Raw genomic sequence first — 21,536 nt, forward strand, 5'->3', positions numbered from 1 at the left:
TTTTTTAAGCTCAGCGCTAAATAAAAATTGGACATATTGGTTTTGTCATTTTATAGGCATTATGTTGGTCAAATTTCAGAATATTGTTAAGTTTTTACTTTTTAAAAACGGTGGTTTATTTCTTTAAAAAAAACGGATACTTTTGATGGCAAATAAAAGCAGTTTAGTAGTTTAAAATTGTAACAACTCTCACAGTTTCAGAAATACACACACTTAAATTAGACTTTATAATGTACTAGTGTGCCTTCGCTGTTAACTGTAACATCACCTATGATAACTAACTACCGACTGCAACCTCTGTCACTATTTATACACTGCGCCATCTTCCTTTCATTAGCTTCATGAATAATCTTAACGGAAAAAACTAGCATATTCGAATTCTAGAGCTTTTAGAAGCTTCAATGTTAATGTTAGAAGCTTAAACATTTTGTGTTGCCATACTTACAATCAATGCTAATAACTGCATGCTATCAACATTGTTTATAGGTATAAGCTAATGGTGCAGATTAGAGTGACAATCAGTTGTATGGAAAAACATGTTTGTTAAAATTTTGAAGTTTAGTGCTGAAAATTTGAGCCAAATTGGACAACGATTTCTGGACGCGCATCGAGGTAAAAGTTCAGATATATGCAAAATTTTACTATTTATATGAAATAAATAGGTGAAACTCGTTAACTTTCTGCATTGTTTTCTAGAAATGTGTAGATTTATTTATATTAATGAATATTACATTAAAAAAAAAAAAATTGAAAATTAACCGTGTATCTCCTTTGGGTCAAAATTACCCAAAAACTGTATTATCGCCAAAATTGTGAAAAAATGCAGGTATGGCCAAAAAAAATTATTTTTTTAACAGCTGTTTCGAATCTCCATTTTCAAATTTTTAAAAATTTGGTTAAACAAATTTCAGAATTTTTTGATCATTACATAGGCTTTTATTGAGATCAAAATAGGGAATAAAAAGATGAAAAAATTATGTCAATACCTCTTACAGTTTTTCCGTACCTGTGATTTAAATTTTGTGATTTTCAAGAAAAACTATTTCCATATCCACATTGGCTAATGAGCCAAATTTCCTTACTGATATAAATTTGAAGTAAAACCTATTCATAATATTATAGTCCTGGTAATTGTAAATATGTTTTTTTACTAAAATCGGAAAACGTTAACCTTTAAATCGTGAAGGTCAAAGGTCAAGTTTTTCAATATTTGACCTCGAACGAAGCACGGACTGCACTGTAAAGCGGGTGAAGCAAAACATTCAAATCACTGCATTCTAAATACTTTTTAACAAGTATATGTCTGATCGTTGATATGATGGAATATTACGGTGTCATGTCTGTCCGTTTTCGGCCAATGATCGCTTCAATAATCAACCAATAAATAGTCCAAAAATTAAATAAAATTCAAAGAACACGTTTGTGGTGTATTCAAACATTAAAACAAGCCAAAAGAAAGAGCATTCATTAATGATTTCTCGAAATTTCAGTCCCTTTTCACACGTACCCGTACCTAAACACTTTTTAATCTCTATAGAAACTAAACGGATATCACTGAACTTTTTTAAACGATTCTAGATAAAATTTCCTTGGAATACATGTGTGGATCGGGTATACTTCCCATGATCTATCAAGGAGTAATTTAGATTTGAAATGAAAAAGGACCAAAGGGATCTTCTCACCCATCGGAGGGTTAAAGTAGTAGTCATTGTTAGCTATGACCGAGCCAAAGAACTGGTTATCTTCTGGACCTTCTCACCCATCGGAGGGTTAAAGTATTTGTCATTGTTAGCTATGACCGACCCAAAAGAATTGGTTATCTTTTGAGGCCAAGAACAAATTAAGCCAATATCCAATACTCTGTTCTGAAGTGAGGCGTATCCCAGAGAGAGCTTTCTGCTTCGACCGAAAGAAATAGTAGTCGGAAGGGGCAGGACTGGACTATACAGCGGGTGAAACAAAACTACTACAGTTTCATGTTTGGCCAAATATTAAGGGCGCCAATGCTCTCTTCAAACGAATCAGTTGCATTTGATACAGTTTTTCTGTGATTGTCTGGCCAGATTTCAACAGCTCCAAATAGATAGGAAACTTTTGCTCCTACCAAATATAGAGCATTAACATAGTCATGGATATTTTGTTATTGTAACAAAAAATTTAACAAAAACAAAACATATGCAAAATTTACACTTAAAGTACATGCTTATAAGCATATACAATTTTCTGAAAGTAAGCGAATTCACTTAATTGTGTATAAATTCGAAAATAATCCATCGATTTTTACGATCGATATCTCCTTTTGTTTCTACTATATGTGGCTTTGCGATAAAGCATTAAATTTAAACAATTTCTGCAGTTTTCGATTTTTCATGATTTTTTTAAAATAAAAAAATTTTCCATTTTCACATAAAAAATATATTTTTAGCTTCAATTTGTTATTATAACTCCGAAACTACTGATCCGATGAAAATACGATATATATCAACATATAGACATAACATGGGGAAAATGTTTTCAAAATTTAATCAATCAAAAGAAGAACATTAATTACTCAATTTTATGTATATCAAACAAAAAACAAAAATTTTGTGAAAATGAGCGAATTCACTTAATTGTGAATAGATCCGAAAACAATAAATCGATTTTTATGGTCAATATCTCATTTCATTGCTATTGTATGCGGCTTTGCGAAAAAGTGATAAACCAGAACAAGTTCTGCCGTTTTCGATTTTTTATGATTTTTTTAAAACAAAAAAATTTGCTATTTTCACATAAAAAATTTATTTTTTGCTTCAATTTGTTATTATAACTCCTAAACAACTGAACCGATTGAAACGCAATTTATATGTGAAAATTTGTACATAGTATGGGGAAAATGTTTTCAAAATTTAATCAATCAAAAGAAGAACATTAACTACTCAATTTTATGTACATCAAACAAAAATTTTGTGAAAATGAGCGAATTCACTTAATTGTGAATAAATTCGAAACTAAACCATGAATTTTAATGTTCGATATCTCATTTTATTGCCATTATATGCGGCTTTGCGGCAAAGTAATAAACCTGAACAAATTCTGCCGTTTTAGATTTTTCATGATTTTTTTAAAACAAAAAAATTAGCTATTTTCCCATAAAAATATATAGTTTTTGCTTCAATTTGTTATTACAACTCCGAAACTACTGAGCCGATTAAAATGCAATATATAAACAGATTAAAGGTTATGTAAATTGAAACTTTTCTAAGTTTACCTCAATAATATCGAACTAACCCTTTTCGAGTTCTCATAAATTATGTGGAGAAACATCTAAAAAAATTCACAATTTTAGAAAAAGAAAATTTTTTAAAAATCTAACCATAGAATTAAAATTTTTTACCATTTTTGTACTTAGGTGACCATGATGTATCAAATCTATATAGTGGTTAGTTTTGCTTGTTTTGCTGTTGACCTGTGTTATTTTATAAGTCTCTCGTTTTCAAGGTCTCTCGGCTTCAATTCAAGTATGGTACCCAATTTCTCTGCTTTTGGATGAAACCTGCTGCTTGAGTAGCTCCCAATGATTTTTCAAACTCTTGTTGAGTTTTACAACAATCTTCATGCAGTAATATCTCCAATTCTAGAACTTCAAACTTTTTTGGACAGGACCACTACTGAACCGATCAAGCCATCTCTCGTAATTTGAAACCTTTGATGAGCAATCGGTGTGCTTCAGCGGCATTTTTGTTCAAATTAAAGAAGTAAAGCAAAACTTCCCGCATATAACGTTTTGTTGGCGTTTAAAGCTAATTTAAGACTCTATTAATTTGTCAATTCGTTTGAAAGCTTGATTCTGTATTGTCATAAAAGTATTTCTTGTTTGATTATTGATTACTATCGTCTTTGCCGATTATAGGAGTCTTTTTAGTTTTCCTTTTCTCAAAATTCTACCCTTATTAAGTATGTGAATAATGGCGACTATTTACAATGGACTAAAAAAAAATCATTGAAAAGATGCCAAATACTACAGAAGCATGAGTAAACCAGCAAGTAAAGTACACAGAAAACGAAAAGAGTTTAATTGACCTAATTCATAGATTCAATATGTGTTACAGTTTAAAGCAAACTAATAATACGAAAATTTCGGTAATATGACATTTTATGTGAAACTGCTTTTGTTATTTAAAATTTAGGTCTTAATCTTTAAGTTAGCGAATTTAGGTATTTAAATTATTTTCGTTTATTTCTGCTTTTTAAGCACATTATACTTAATCTTCGTTTAAATGATAAACCTACCAGCAGAGAAATGTTAAACAAAATTAGTTCTTCTTCATTGGATTAAATATTGCTGATATTAAGGTATTTTTTTCCTGTATAAACATTTATTTTTTGTTACCAAAAGAGTTTGCTAGAACGAAAAAAAGAAAACAAACGTAAACCACAAAATATTAAAAGCTTCTAACAGCTCATTTAAACAACCTGCAACCACTGAAGATTTGAAGCAATAATCTTTAGAAACCAAAAAAATTATGTAAAAAAACAAAATAAATTCTTTAAGGGGAAGGTAAACTTGAAATAAATTTGAACAAATTAAAGAAAATTTAAAAAATTTCTAAAGAAAAACCAAAGTTTTTTTAAAGAAATAAATACAAAGGATTTTCTGTAATAGTAATATTTTAAACGAAATCTTATGTCTGGGAAACCTTCCCTTTTTTTGTCTAAAGCAAAAAAATAATCACCAACTTTGTTCTTTTAAAATTGCTAAAATATCTTATTTAAACGGATTAAAATGATTCACAAAAAACACAAGCTAATGAGATGATTTTTCAAATAAGAAATAAGGGAACTTTAACAAAAAACATCTCCATCTTACAGAGTTTTAAAGAAATTTGCCCAAAAATTTATTTCAATAAATAGCTGCTCAACATTTAAAACATAAAAGCAAACAATTTATGAATGAATTTGTGATTTTAATTAAATCTTGAATAGATGTTTAATTTATTTCTGCTTTATGTTTTTTTTATTTTGCTAAATCAAGCATTTTGTGGCAGTTTAATGCAAAGAATTACATTTTTGCTGTAATTTAATGTTCCTAAATATAGAGCAATGAGGAGAGATGCATGAAATGGAATAAATAATATAAAATCAATTAAGGAATACAATAATGTAATGAAAACTTTATTTATTATGTTGAATTTTAAACATTCATGAGAAATGTAATAAAGAAGAGGGACACACTAAAATACACACACAGTTTGTCTGAGGTTTTGCCATGTGCCAGTTACAGTGAGGCAAGAGACATACATATATATTTGGGTGGTCCTTATTTTGCACTTTGCATACCCTACACCAGGCTATACAGTTTGTCATTTCGTTTGAAATTTCTGGTCCTTCCGTCCGTCTGTATGTTGAAATCAAATTTCTGTAGCCTCCAAATAACTTTCTTACATGATTCATACATCAATATATCCGCTATAGTCCCGGTTGGGCTGCTATTTAAAATCGAGAAAATCGGACAACAAATGGCTGAGATATAAGCAAAATACCACTACTACCTCGATTTGTTTACATATTTTTTATCTATATCATCTATGTCATTAATAGAGACAATATGGGTATATAATGATAGGGATTTAAAGACCTTTCCACCGACGTATACAACGTCATAGTAATTCGGACTTACAGTGGGTCAAAATCCGAAAAAATATTTTTTAACCAGATTTTTTTTTAACCAAAAAAATATTTTTTTCCACCCATATTTTTTTTGTTATTCAAAAGCAAAAACAATTCGTAATTAGATTTTTTTTCAAAATTTATTTTTGTTTTTAATTTTATTCAAAACTAGCCCGGCTTCGCCCGGTATCATTTACTAATGTTAGTTCTTCATGTTTCTCTAACCCACATACACCTGCCTGTTATTATTTATTTGCAAATAAAATATCTAAATTTGTAATGCATACTTTAGGGAGCTTTTTTCTTACAGTTGACTGGACTCACAAAAAAAATCCGAGTTTTACCCGGAATTTTTTTTTCTTTACAAACTATCTCTTGAAAATTTCGAATCGAATAAAAAACAAGTAAGAGAGCTATATTCGGCTGTGTCGAATTTATATACCCTTCACCAAATTATACTTTAAAATAAATTTTTTTAAATATTTTTAGGTAAACAAAATTTAATTGTTTTTCAAATTTTTTTTGGAAATTGTTTTTTAATTTTTTTAAAAAAAGTTTTTTCCAAATTTTTTATAAAAAAGTTTTTTCCAAATTTTTTATAAAAATTTTTTTTTTAAATTTTTTTTAGTTTTTAATTATTTTTTTTTGGAAAAAAAATGTATGACAAAAAAAAAAGTTTTTTCCAAATTTTTTATAAAAATTTTTTTTTAAAATTTTTTTTAGTTTTTAATTATTTTTTTTTGGAAAAAAAATTTATGACAAAAAAAAAATTTTTGATGAAAAATAAATTCGGATTAAAAAATATTTTTCCCGATTTTGACCCATTGTAGGTCCAGCTTACTATAGCCTTATCTATATCGGTGCAATGGACTTTGAAATATCTATCATTAGATATCCATATTGTCTATATTAATGACTTAGTAATCCAGATATAGATCAAAAATAGGTCAAAAATCGAGGTTGTCCCGGTTTTTTGCTCATATCTCCGTTATTTATGGACCGATTTTGCAGATTTTAAATAGCAAACTTCTCAAAAGCATGTCTGACAGAGTTATTGAAGATTTGGATCCCGAAGATATCTGGGGTCTTCAGAAAATTGATTTCAACAGACAGTCAGACAGACGGACATGGCTTAATCGACTCCGCTATCTATAAGGATCCAGAATATATATACTTTATAGGGTCGGAAATGAAAAATGTAGAAATTATAAACGGAATGACAAACTTATACATATATACCCTTCTCACGAAGGTGAAGGGCATAAAAATAAGCCAAATCGATCCAGCCGTTCTCATGTGATGCCATTACATACATGGACCATTTCATTTTAATATATATAGATATTGCTACTTTGACATAAAACTTCAAGTAAAATGTGTGCGATTTTACTAACATTTTCAGCTGTTGGTTTTTAGTTGACTAAGAATAATTTAAGACGTTAGTAGAATCGAAAATCCGAAAAAAGCTAAATAAGCGACACCCTAATATACATACACATATACAAATCCATATTAAATTCAAGGACATGAAGGATGCCAGCCAGCCAAACAACCACAACTACTCTTGTGTTTAAATAATTGTTGTAGAGAAATGTAAAAGTTTTTTTTGGTTTTTCTTGTACTTTTTATTTGTGCAAAGAATAATTTTCTAGCAAAGTTCGGTCAAGGTTAATTTATGCAAAGGAATTTTTTATTTTATTTTATATATTTCTTTTACGTTTGTTAAATACTTTTTTTTGGATTCTTTTTGGAAATTTTATTAAATTTGTGTAAATTTCAAGCAATTGTTACTGTAATAAAGTGAAACAATATATTTGATTATTTACTACAATTGTAGTAGTTTATATTAGTTATAGAATTTGTATACAAAAATATCATGAATTCCAAAAACAAAGAAAATATTTTTACCTCGGGTCTGACGATTTTAACGTATTTGATAAACATATACTCCTTTTAGTCCTTTGAACAATTCCATTTTAAAATTCGTAAAACCAATAAAAAAAAGCACATTGGGACAACATTTGGTTCAAGGCTCATAAATGAATCGTTTATTTCAAAAACCTGTCAAACAACAAATCATTGCTTTTGAGTAAATCAAAGGAAACTTCCTAGCTACCTTAAAATTACTTTAACAAAATTGATATTTTTTCCTATGAAAGTTTGATAAACATACAATATTTTTTTATCTATATTAACATATGTATATTTAACAAAATAATATAAAGTTTGCACTTGACTAGCTTCTGAAACAAACAATCATCATTATTGTAAATTTCATACGAAATATTTTATTATGAACTTCAAAGTAAAATGACAAATGCACTTTTTAAAGAGTTTAACATCATATTTATATATACATATTTTGGCATCAAAACATTCCTATATCCAATAAAGTAGGGTTTTAGAGCTTGTAAATCTTTTATTTTTTCACATTTATTTATTAAATACAGAATAGATTAGGGCCAGTGAGACCATTCAAGTGCTGTCACTTGACTTTTTTCTGCACTGAACACGGATTTCTCGCCTTGGCTTCACCATTAATAATAGTGGGTCAGTATTCTTTGCATTAAACGATGCATTTACCTTTACAAAACATAATCGCCTAATAACTAAATTTTGATTTTTTTGTTGCTTAACTGGTTTTTGAAATAAACGATTCAAATTACCTTCATGACTTATTCATACTAGTGAATACAAAACTGTATTCTGTTTTGTTTTGTTATTTTAGAGCAAATATTCTAAATCCGAAATATCGACATAAAATATTTTAAACTTGATATGTTCCCAGATGAACCATAATTGGACATATTTTTTTGTTAAGTTGGAATAATCCTTGTAATGATATCATTAAGCAAATAATAAAAATGTTAACAATTTTTTCTTGTGGCTAAAGGTTCTTTAATGCAGTAATATTCAACTTTATACTGTCACTTATTTTTGGAGTCCTACAAAATGCCTGTTGGCAGGAGAAGTGTTGCCATTTCAGTTAACGGACTTGTTGACATGCCCTCGAATGATGCTTAAGAAACTTTTTTTCTAGGCTAGGTGGTTTTTCTTTCAAAAGAAAAAAATATGAAAATCAAACACTCTCAATTATAAAATTCAAAATCGACTATTTTTAGACTTGTTTTTTTTATTGTATATTTAGTAGAATAGAATATAAATCAATAATTTTAGGAGACATAAAGCATGCATAACCATATTTTTGATTGTTGACTTTAAGAATATAATAAAATCTTATAAAATTCACAAGCATTTACAATTGTTGGTCTGAACTGCCTTATTTTGATACGACACATCTCCGCTCCTGGTAAACTCAAATGTTTGTATGCTATGCCTGTGTGAAATTTCATACAGATCGCGTGAGTCAGTTAGCAATGGCATAATTATTTCCAAAATATTTTGGTTATGTTCCTTTGTATATTCTTATATACAATTTCAGCTTCGAACCACGATTAAAGCCAAACCAAAGCGAATTTAAAATGTCTAAATAACTAATATAACATAAATAACCTATGTACCAAGTTTTTATAAATTTGGAGCACGTTAGGTTCAATACCTTGTTGAAAATGTTTGTTTCCCTTCCTAATACTTTCATTTGTACACACGGCGTATGTGCAATATTTTCGAAGACAAATAATAATCATATGTAGTGTAGTCAGCATTTTCTTATTCGTACTTAGTTGAAGGTTTTTATTTCAATTTCAGGGTTTTGAAAAATAACAAAAAACAAGTAAGAGAGATATATTCGGCTGTGCCGAATCTTATGTACCCTACAAACATTTTTTTTAATTGTTTTTAAACATTTTGTTCCAAATTGTTTTTTAATATTTTTACAATTTTTATATCCTTTCCTTTTGTAATTATTACATCTTTCATTTGTTATAGATATCGAAGTCGATATAGCCATGTCCGTCTGTATGTTGAAATCAACTTTTCGTATCCAACAAATAACCTACAAACATTATTGATACAATCGGCCCACAAATGGCTGAGATATAAGGAATAAACCGGGACAACCTCGATTTTTGGCCTATTCTTGATCCATATCTGGATTACTAAGTCATTAATGTAGACAATATGGATATCCAATGATAGATATTTCAAAGCCCATTGCAACAATGTATATAAGGCTATAGAAAGTTCGACAATAGGTCAAAATCGGAAAAAATATTTTAAAACGAATTTTTTTTCACCAAAAAAAATTGTTTGTCATACATTTTTTTCAATTAATTTAAAAAAAAATTAAAAATTTTAAAAAACTTTTTTAAAATAAATTATAAACCAAATATGAAAAAAAATTAAATTTTGTTTACTTAAAAAATATTTAAAAATTTTATTTTAAAGTATAATTTGGTGAATTTTTTAAACCGAATTTTTTTTTCACCAAAATATTTTTTTGTCATTAATTTTTTTTCAATAAATTTTTTTTAAAAAAAATTAATAAATTTAAAAAAAAACTTTAAATAAATTAAAAAACAAGTTTGAAAAAAAAAATTAAATTAAAATATTTAAAAATGTTATTTTAAAGTATAATGTGGTGAAGGGTATATAAGATTCGGCACAGCAGAATATATTTTTTTGTCATACATTTTTTTCAATAAATTTAAAAAAAAATTTTTAAATTTTAAAAAACTTTTTTAAAATACATAAATCAAAAAACAAGTTTGAAAAAAAAAATTAAATTTTGTTTACCTAAAAATATTTAATAATTTTATTTTAAAGTATAATTTGGTGAATTTTTTAAACCGAATTTTTTTTTCACCAAACAATTTTTTTTGTCATAAATTTTTTTCAATAAATTTATAAATAAAAATTAATAAATTTTGAAAAAAAAAAATCAGTTTTGTTTACCTAAAAATATTTAAAAATGTTATTTTAAAGTATAATTTGGTGAAGGGTATAGAAGATTCGGCACAACAGAATATAGCTTTCTTACTTGTTTTTTTAGTGAAACAAAATTTTTTAAAAAAAATTTTTTTTTGGTGAAAAAATATTCGGGTTAGAAAATGATTTTCCCGATTTTGACCCATTGTAGGTCCAATTTACTATAAATATCTATCATTAGATATCCATATTGTCTATATTAATTCTCAATAATCCAGATATAAATCAAAAATCGAGGTTGTTCTGGTTTTTTCTTTATATCTCAGCCATTTTTTACCGATGTTCGCCATTTTAAATAGCAGCCGTTTCCGGTCTATAGCTAATATATTGATCTATGAATCATGTATGCAATTTTGCCACTTTTTGTTTAGGGTATAAAAATATTTCTGACTTTTGTCTATGAAACAGAATACTGTGTGGCGTATGTGAAATATTTGTGAAGATAAATAATAGTCATACGTAGTGTAGTCAGCATTTTACTTAGTTGAAGGTTTTTAATATAATTTCAGAGTTTTGAAAAATAACAAATTAATTTATTTTTTAAATTAATTAATTAATTAATTTGATATTGGTGGCTACGAATATTTGTTTTCCTGAGGCAGGGGTAAGGACATCGATTGATGACTGACCTACCTATAAGGTTTCAGAATATAACACTTGCTTTATAGGTAGTAGAACTTACAACCGGCATAACAAACTTAAATATACCCTTACTGCTCATGGTGAAACTTATACAATTCTTAATATGTTTCTTTACACTGAATGTAGTTTCAACTCAAATCAATAATAATTCTTAATGTTTTGCTAAATTATTGTAATTTTTCATGTTTATTTTATTCATTATGGTAATAATTTTAAATGTTTCCCAAATAAGTAATTAGTAACAATTATTTGTTGCACATTTGTTGTTGACATCCATTCAAGTGTGTGGTTTTAATTTCCTTTTTTTACACGTTGGTTTTCTTTTAATTGTCAACATTGTAAAATATATTGCTTTCTAGTAACAGCAACAAAAAAAAAATATTAACTTTTTTGGAAATGAAGCAAATAATTAAAAAGTTTAAAAGCAAGTTGATTTGAGAGGGTAAAAACAAATAATGTGAAAAAAGTGAACTGAAATAATATTAAAAAAAAACAACGTAAAACTTTGCGGAAAGGAACGTGTGATAAGTCTGGGTAAAAACTTCTTATATTGGAATATTTATGAAAACGCATATCAAGCATCATGGGAAGTAAACTAAATCATGGAATCTTGAATGAAATTTCGGTTTTGAACTTTTGTTTTCACCCTCGTATCCAATACAAGTTTGAGAAACCTTGCTCTCCCTTAATTTTTTTTTTATTGAAACATGTGTCACCTTAAATCAAAAATTTTTCTACAATAAATCTTTCTCGCAAAATACAGCACTAAAAATAAATAAAACGTATTTGTCCACTTTGTATTTGTACATGAAAAAGAAATAAATAGAAAAAAGTGAAAAAGCTAAAAAGAAGTAAGTAAAATAAAAGTTTACCTCCTATCAGCCTGTTAAGCTAAACTTTTTTATTATTTAAAAACCTAAGCACTTGGTTAACTTTCATTGAAGCATTACTGTACTGTTCATTGCAACACAAATCACACACAAGGACACCAAAGAGCGGGTGAAAGAAAACTAAAGTTTTTTCTACTGCGCAAAAAAAAAAGTCAAATAATCCATTTAAAGATTATCGCAAACTTTTTTTCTAGCTCTCTTGAAGATGTTTTATATATGTATAAAAAATTGTAAGTAAGTTTTATTTCTGTCCAACCTTCAATAGCTAAAGACTGTGATATTAAACTACAAGCACCCGTACTCGTATCTGTAGTCGTACATACCACAAATAGTAAAGTTTTGTTTGCTTTCAAGTAGTGTTATCGATTAAATGTCAGCACTTACCTAAAGTAAAAAACGTTGTATTTGAAGTTTCGAGTGGCTGACGTACTTGATGCTGTATGCATGAGTGTTTTATTTATATTGACTAGAAATTATTTTTGAAAATAAATATAAATAATAAATTGCTGGAGATATTTGATGTGCCATGCAAATTGTTTGACTGTGTAATAAAATACTTTAAATCTTTAGTTTTATATATAGCATCAAAAGAATTAAGGATTTATTGTACAAGGTGGCGCAAAAGTAAACTTCCGATGTTTTTTGGCTGTAATTAAAAAAAAAATTAAAAACTTTGATTCTTCTTGTGGATTATTTTTATTTGGTCTTTTAATTTTTTTTACATCAAGTCGAGAATATGATGTCATGTAAATAGCCGCCGCCACATTTGATTGTCATTTGAGCCTTTTTTATGGCATTTTCCATCACTTTGGTCAAAACTTCCGGCGATAGGTCCTCACATTCTTGACGGATATTGTCTTTAAGAGCTGCGAGAGTCTGAGGCTTGTTGACATAAACCCGCGACTTCAAAAAGCCCCACAAAAAGAAGTCGGGAGTGGTAAAATCAGACGATCTTGCTGGCCAGTGCAAGTTGCCAAAACGGGAGATTAGGCTCCCGAGAAATGCATCCTTCAGCTGTGGCAAGTGCAGTGTATACCGTTGCACCATCCTGTTGTAACCACATGTTTTCCAATCCCAATTCATCAAGTTGCGGCAAAAAGAACTCGTTGATCATTGCTCTGTAGCGCTCACCATTCACAGTAACCGTTTGGCCCGCGACGTCTTCGAAGAAAAAAGGTCCGATGACTCCTCCAGCGAAAACAGCACACCATACAGTTACTTTGAGCGGGTGTAATGGCTCTTCGTGGGTTACATGCGGATTTCCAGAAGCGTAAATTTTGCTTATTTACGTACCCGCTAAGATGGAAATGGGCCTCAACTTATCTGCGACGAAATTCACGTTGTGCCAAAGTCACAGACCGATTATTGGTCAAATAAATAGTCAGCAATATTCCGCGTTCAGGAGCAGTGTAGCGTAACATTGTTTATTAACATGTATTTCGCATGTGTTTACTACACAAATGTCAAAACAGAACTGACATTAGGGGCCAATCGCAAAATTTATAGCATTTTCTGATTGAAGGATTACTTTTGCGCCACCTTGTAGATACAACATTTCGCCAGCAAAGTTATTTTTAGAATATAAAATTTTACCTTGATTGCAGTATATTCGTTTAAAATTCAACTCAATGGCTGTCATTTCGAATACAGATGATTTTTTAATTTGATACTAGCTCTTTCGAAAGTCTTACTACTGAAATAAGCAAAGTCAATTCATATTTGTCGGAAAAACAACCAAAATTGTTTGTAACTGTACTGTATTTTGGTGAAACAATCTAAATAAAGGAAGATTTATTCAGATGTTGTTTTAATTATAAATAAATCATAGAAAATTTTATTATGATTTCGGAATCTTTTTTATGGCCCAAAGAAAAATATCTGACTGAATAATTGTTATGGATTATGGAACGCAAAATTATGTGAGGGGTCTGAAAGTCGATGATGTGAATGAAAAGTAATTCTCACAGAACGCGGATTTTCATATAACATTGAATAAAAATAAGATTAAAGTATGAAAACGAATAAAAAAAACCGCAAATTTATCACCCTTTAGTAGCTTTTTTTCAAAATAGCGGAGAAAGTTTAAGTGCATTAAATTCTCATTTGTAAATTGACATGCTACTTCAGATTCAACTTTCACACACTTAAGATCATCTTTCAAAGAGTAACATGAAGATCAATGTTTAAAAGGATACATATAAAGTTGTCAATCCGTTTGTAATTTGTACATTTTTCATTTGCAAGCCCACAAAGTATATATTCTGGATCGTTATACACTGCGTAGTCGATATAGCCATGGCCGTCTGTCTGTTGAAATCAACTTTCCGTAGCCACAAAATAACTTACAAACATGATTGATTGATATATCGGCAATTCTCCGGGTCGGCTGCTATTTAAAATTGGCCCACAAATGGCTGAGATATATGGAAAAAACCGGGACAACCTCGATTTTTGGCCTATTTTTTATCTATATCTAGATTACTAAGTCATAAATATAGTCAATATGGATATTAGAGTTAATTGCAAAAATTTGATTTGCGGGTATCATCATTTTTCTGAAGGTTTTTGCGTAAATAAAAATAATGGCGTCCTTTTTTTTGAAAATTGTCCCTCCTTGTGGTGGTTCAATAGGTGCGTTGAAAGGAAATATTGGTGCCGTTTTGCTAAGCTTAAAATGCATTTTCATCGTGCATGTTTAAAAAAACTAAAATTCTGGTTTTTATTTTTTTATGATATTTGCGCCCCCTGTTGTGGGTTTTTGGAACTATTTTTAAGGATTCAAAAAACATCAATTGTGTTAATTTTTGATGCAGAATCGACTGGTGAAATCAGAGTTGTAATAAATTCAACCGTGTTTGCTCTACAGAAAAATGTACATAAAATCCGCGTCTTTGGGTGCGTTGAACCACCACAAGAGTGAAAATTTTCCAAATAAAAGGACGCCATTATTTTTATTTACGCAAAAACCTTCAGAAAAATGATGATACCCGCAAATCAAATGAAGTGACCTGGTCACAAACGAACTCTAATGGATATCTAATGATAGATATTTAAAAGGCCATTGCAACGATGCACAGTGGTATGAGAAAAAAAAGAGGAAATAAATCTGTAACTTCTAAATCCTTAGTTCGATGGGAGTGAAATTTCACATTCATGACTCCACCACGAGCTGGGCCAGGGGTCCCCAAAGTAGGACACCTCGGGTATGATCAATTTTAAAAATGATCCTATTTTTTCGTTTGTATACGAGCCTCGTCGTAGCTATCAATTATCTCTTATAGCTTAGGAGATATCGGCATTTGAGAATTCAATTTTCAACATTTTTACCCACCCTACTCCTGTTTTTTAATGACCGCGGTTCCAAATATTTCCCGATTTTCTCCATTTTTCTTGTATAGGATTAACAACATATGTATATATCAAATTAAATAAGAATTGTTTAAAAATCATGACTGAGTCTAAAGTTACATGCATTTGTATTAAAAAAAATTAAAAAAGGCGATTTTTCGCTATTTCGGGAAAAAAGTGCTTTTATTCTTTTTAAGTTATCTAAAAAATTTCTAAAAGGATGTGTAAAGAATTTGTACTTTTTGAAAAGCTGACTTTACACCAAATATTTTAAATGAAAAAAAATTATAATTTTTGATACCGAGGGGCCATGTAAAATTCAAATTTAGGGCAAAAATTCTCAAATCGCATAGTCGATATCAAAATATTGTTTTAGATGGCCCAATACTCATAACATTTTCTTTTTGAATTTTTAACACCGAGATCTTTTATATTTTTTACATTGAAATATATACTCTGAAATTTGAGCTTTAACCTTGTGGAAGTAAACAATTTTATTCACACCATTTTAAGGACAATATTTTTGCCTTTAAAATGGAATCAAAAATTATGTTGGACTTTGAGTAGTTTCAATGTTATGGGCAATTAAGTGTATACAATTTTTGACAATTATAAAAAAAAATTTCAAATCGCGATATTTTTGCAATGGAAAGGGTTTCCGATGAAAAAGTCATTGATTTGAGGAACCTTTTGGGACAGTAATACAAATATTTACAGTTTGTATTTTAACTTGTTTTTTTTTTAAATTTCTAATTTCTTTTTTTTACATTTAAAAATATTTTTTTTTTTTAAATGTTTGTCTTATAAGTTGTTTCGTTACCTAAAAATATTTAAAATTTGTATTTGAAAGTATAAATTGGTGAAGGGTATATTAGATTCGGGACAGCCTCTCTTACTTGTTTTTGCTTGCACCACAGTTAATGGAAAATATAGGAAAATATGTTATTGGTGGAGGATAGAGGAGTAGAGTTTGTAGACGTAGAACATACAGATTAATGACATTAATAATACATCTCTAGAAAGTATATACAAATGATTAATAGTTTTGATAATTTAAAAATGTTTGAAAATTCTGAAAGTTTAATGTTATTTTTTTAATTTCTTTTTAATCTTTACACAGTTGTTATGAAGATAATTTACTGTACAGTATTCAAGTGCCTCCGTGGCGCAATTGGTTAGCGCGCTCGGCTGTTAACCGAAAGGTTGGTGGTTCGAGTCCACCCGGGGGCGAATTTGATTTTTTTCAAACAATTTATTTTATAATATAAAAAGAACAGATAATTTTAGAAATTTATTAGAAAGACCTTAAAATTAAGGTTAGCTACCGAAATAACTGCAATTACTGTAATCGATATTATCGTAAATACCGTTAGCTTTAAATACCGTCGCTGATATTTTATAAATTATTTTATATTATAAAAAAAAACAATCATGATGAAATCATCGTTATCATTAAAATATCTTTAGCGAAATAACAGGAAATGCCGTTAACGCTTAAATGTCGTTACCAATATAAGCTTAAATGCCGTTTCCGCTAAGTCAGCATTACCGAAATAGTCCAAATACGTTACTGTCATTCCATTTTTACCATTGTGAATCAACCTTACTTAAAACTGATTGATTTATTTAATTTGAGGTCAAATAAATTAAATTTCTTAAGCTGTTTAAATTTTTCGTATATTTTTAATGTGTCGTTATCAATCGTTGTTATCAAGTCACTGCACAGTAATCAAGTGCCTCCGTGGCGCAATTGGTTAGCGCGTTCGGCTGTTAACCGAAAGGTTGGTGGTTCGAGTCCACCCGGGGGCGATTCAATATTTTTAAAAATTATAACTTTAAATATGAAAAAAAAGTTTGTGTGAAAATAAACCTGAATGACGGTAATCTGAAATGAATACCAATAACCGAAAAAGTCATAACATGTGGTTTCCACTGCTAGTTGATACGTGCCATACAGCTCATGCTACATTGGATATTCTGTACGAGTGATTTGAGGGCATGGTCATCTAGAGGTGATGAGGTGATGTGAACTGGTCACTGAGATCGTGAGATTTCATCTCCTTAGACTTTTTTCTTTTGGGGTTTTCTTAAGTTTCAGCCACAGCTGCTCTCAAAGTCAACATAACCCATGTAATTGGTCAAATTCAAATTGATTTATACCCTAGATAAAGCCGCGGATAATATTTGCACGATGTTATAGGCCTTTCAAATAAATAAAAAAAATATCGATGATATCTCGCATACACTTAATGAAAGACCCCTTATTAAAATTTGCAGTGATAGCAATAATTAAACGAATAATTTCAGTAATTTTCTTATAGTCTAACATCGTTATTATAATTCCTATAATCGCTTCCATAAGTGTTATTAAGACACCTAACGTCCTCGAAGCCTCCGTGGCGCAATTGGCTAGCGCGTTCGGCTGTTAACCGAAAGGTTGGTGGTTCGAGCCCAACCGGGGGCGCATATATTTTTGTAATATTGTTTTTCTTTATAAGGGGTGTTTTACTAAGCATTTTCTATCTTGAAATTTAAATAAAACAAATTGTGTGTGAGATATCATCGAAATTTGGTTTGAAAGGCCAATGAAAATGTCATACGAAGTGTCCAATTTTATATGAATCTGTAGAATAAATAAGGCTGAATCAGTGTAGGGTTTGAGGGCCGCTGTTATTTATGGCTTATTCCCACGGATCTGCGTCTAAAGAAATCCCCACACAAAAAGTGTAATGGGGTCAGATCGAACGATCTCGGCTCAGTTCAATCACCTATAAGCGCTCGTGCATCATCCTCTTTGAAACCACATGTCGTTGGTGGCCATATTATCCAATTCAGACAAAAAAAGGTGGTAGTCATTGCATTACGTTGACGGTGTGGCAGTGACTTTTTCGTCCCAAATCCGATATTTTTATTTTGTTGACCTACCGATTCATCCAGACGAAGCCCATGGCTGAGATGATCTTTTGATGAAAATAACCAAGGCTCATTTAGCGAACACACATCGCTGATATTGAACGCTATATTCATCCATGATGATTTGGCAAAACAAACGATATAAATGGCAGACAGTTCGACAGACGTGGCTTCAACAATATGGCCGCTATCAACTGTTAAATTTCGGAAGTCCCTATTGGAAGATCTTTTAAAAAGCTTCACATTTATCCTGTTTTAGAAATGATCAACAAGAGATCAATGCTCAGAAAACATTAACAATTTTTGCAACTAAGAAAGGATTTTAATGAACAAAAAATTAAATTCTATCACTGTTATGGTTAACAACTAAAATTGCATTTCATTTTATTGACCATCTTAAATCTTACAAAATATTATCAAAATTCCTATCATGATTTTTTGCAAAAACAAGTCATAAACACATAAATAAACTTTTATATGCCACGTATCTTTTGACAACTTTCTTTAACTTTAACTTTATTAGTATCTTTCTTTTTTTAATTTCTTTTATTCTCGTTTTCTGCTACTCTCGCTGGTATTTTGAATCAGAAATTAACATTATGTTTATTACAAAATTCAAAACTTTTGTGTTTCATTTTTTTAATGCAGTTTCATCCATAAATGAACAAAGTTTTTATAAGATTTTTCGAAAAAAAAACTACTCTACTCCTGTTTTCTTTACTTCAGTTTTTATTCTTGCCAGCAACTATCTAAGAATGGAATCTGTGTATGGTTTTAGTTGTAAATGTATGTATGCATGTAACGATGAATGTATCCAATGCAATTCTATTACATCATAAAAGTTACCACAAAATTATACCCTAGAGAATATTTTTTCTTCTACAAATGCGGCATTATAATCTAATACATACGTACTTTGTTACTTACTTGTTCTTTATTATGGAGAGAAAAGTTTTTTTTCTTTTAATATTTCTGTTGAACATTTGACATTTTATGTCATACATAAATGTAAATTTTTTTGTAAATTGTTGATGTGCTTGCTGTTGGATGGAGTGTGTCTGTTTTTGTTGAAAAGAACCTTATTACAGAGCAAGTAATTTCTTGTTGGTTTTTTTGGAAGTCAAACAATAGTGGGGATAGGAAAACAATTTTAACTAGAGACAAGTTTAAAATGGTACAAGAACGAAATGGTCGAATAGAAGATGGCCTACTTTGCAGGGGAAATATGATATTAAAAGATAATTTATCAATATATGGAGAAACTATGTTAAAATTTAAAATTCCTTGAACAGAGAAGTCTCGGTATTGAACAGACGACTGAAGACTCTGTATTGCACAGTTGACCGAAGCTCCTGTCTTGAACAGACGACCGATGTTTCTGTATTGAACAGTTGGCAGAAGCCGCTGTACTAAACAGGTGACCGAAGTCTTGGTATTGAACGGATAACCGAAGTCTCTTTATTGAATAGTTGGCAGAAGCCTCTGTCTTGAACAGGCGACCAAAGTCTCGGTATTGAACAGACGACTGAAGACTCTGTATTGAACAGTTGGCCGAAGCCGATGTCTTCAACAGACGACAGAATTCTCTGTACTGAACAGTTGGCAGGGGCTAACCCCATGTTTTTATAGAACGTTTAGCTCATTCAGTCATCGGAAACAAATTATGTTTTAATTTTTGTTAAAAGAGTTTTATATTTTTCAAACGAAGTTCTTTAAACATTTGATATTTTAACATAAAAACAGGGAGCTATGTTTGGCTTTGTCAAGTTACGTTAAGACAAGGATTGAAAATATTTAAAAAAAAAATTTTAAAATGAAATTTTTTTTTTTTAAATTTGAAAAAAAAACTGTAATTGTGTATTCCAAATATATTCATGTGACTATACAACTAATACCTGCTGTAGCGCATTCCCCTTAAAATTTATGCAAACATTTCAACAAAATTATTCATTCAATATGATAAAACTTTGATTAAATATTTACATAACTACAGTTAGTTATTTATTTATTTTTGAGCAATTTATTGTTGCTGCTTACTTGCTAGCTTTCATTCATATTTACTTAACAGGTAACATGTTATTTATAAATTGTAGCATATTTTTTCCTGTTGTTCACAAAAGAATTAAAACTTTTTTTCCCCATAAACTTTTTTTTATTTTTTGAACTAATAAATTAAGTAGCAGAATTACAAAATTAGTTTACATACATTTCAGTTTAATATTACTTTAGTTATGCATATATATTTACTAATACTCTCTGTGATGTTTAAACAATTTGTAACTTTTTGTATTAAAAATTCAAACTTTTTCTGTTTAGGCATAATGAAAATAGTTTCATTATGAATGTGAAATTTATGTTGGAGATTTGTACAATGTGTGTTTTATGTATTAGGGATAAAGTTTAATAATGATTGGTATATGAAAAATGTTAATCTAATACCAAAAAAAAAAATTTAATAAGTTAGATTAGATAAGAGATAGATATTTTATGCAAACGTCATTTTCTTCTTGCTAGGCAGATAAAAATTGATAAATTTTCACCGGTTACTGTATAAATATGCGTTTGTCACTATAAGGCAGATATAGAAAATAAGGGTTCCACTTATTTAGAGAACGTTATTAGTTATCAGTAACACTGACATTTGCCTGAAAATCTCATTCGAACAGTCGACCTATATACATAAGTGAACCTATATATGTGTTGTCCAAATTTTACACAGATGTCCTAGTCTGTTCTTTCTTACTAGTGTGTCCAATATTTTCCTCATTTCGATTTATGAATTTATCAAGGTCTAAAGTTATTCTCCGTCATCTACATCCCAAATGGTGTAAATTTGAGCAAACTCGGAAACATCTAGAGGTTGTAAATTTGATTTAAAGATACGAGTTTCTGGTCAAAGTAACAACATTTTCAAAAAATTAAATGAAATAAATGAATGAAACTCAGATTTATGGATAAAAAACTATTTGTTTTTCAACATATTTGCCAACGTTTCTCCAATTTTTTTATCATTTCCAAAAATATTGGTTTGGTTGTATGAATTAAAAATGCGGGATTTTCTCAAATTTGTTTCCAAAGTGAAGCGTATCCCAGAGAGAGCATCTTCCATCAATCGAAATAAATAGTAGTCGGTCGGGTCACGGTCTGGACTATAAAGTGTGTGGGCAAAACTTCTCAACCACTTCATTTTAAATACTTTTTTACAGG

At 29.6% G+C, this 21,536-nt stretch overlaps 2 non-coding genes across 2 annotated transcripts; both read left to right on the top strand.

The window, feature by feature from the left end:
- Positions 1 to 16,572: 16,572 nt before the first annotated feature.
- On the top strand, positions 16,573 to 16,646 carry TRNAN-GUU (transfer RNA asparagine (anticodon GUU)). Its single transcript has one exon. It is a non-coding gene; the product is annotated as a tRNA-Asn (tRNA).
- A 505-nt stretch (positions 16,647 to 17,151) lies between these two features.
- Positions 17,152 to 17,225, top strand: TRNAN-GUU (transfer RNA asparagine (anticodon GUU)). The gene has a single exon. It is a non-coding gene; the product is annotated as a tRNA-Asn (tRNA).
- The last annotated feature ends 4,311 nt before the right edge of the window (positions 17,226 to 21,536 follow it).

Source organism: Calliphora vicina, chromosome 2 (genome assembly GCF_958450345.1).
Source record: "Calliphora vicina chromosome 2, idCalVici1.1, whole genome shotgun sequence".
NCBI lineage: Eukaryota > Metazoa > Arthropoda > Insecta > Diptera > Calliphoridae > Calliphora > Calliphora vicina.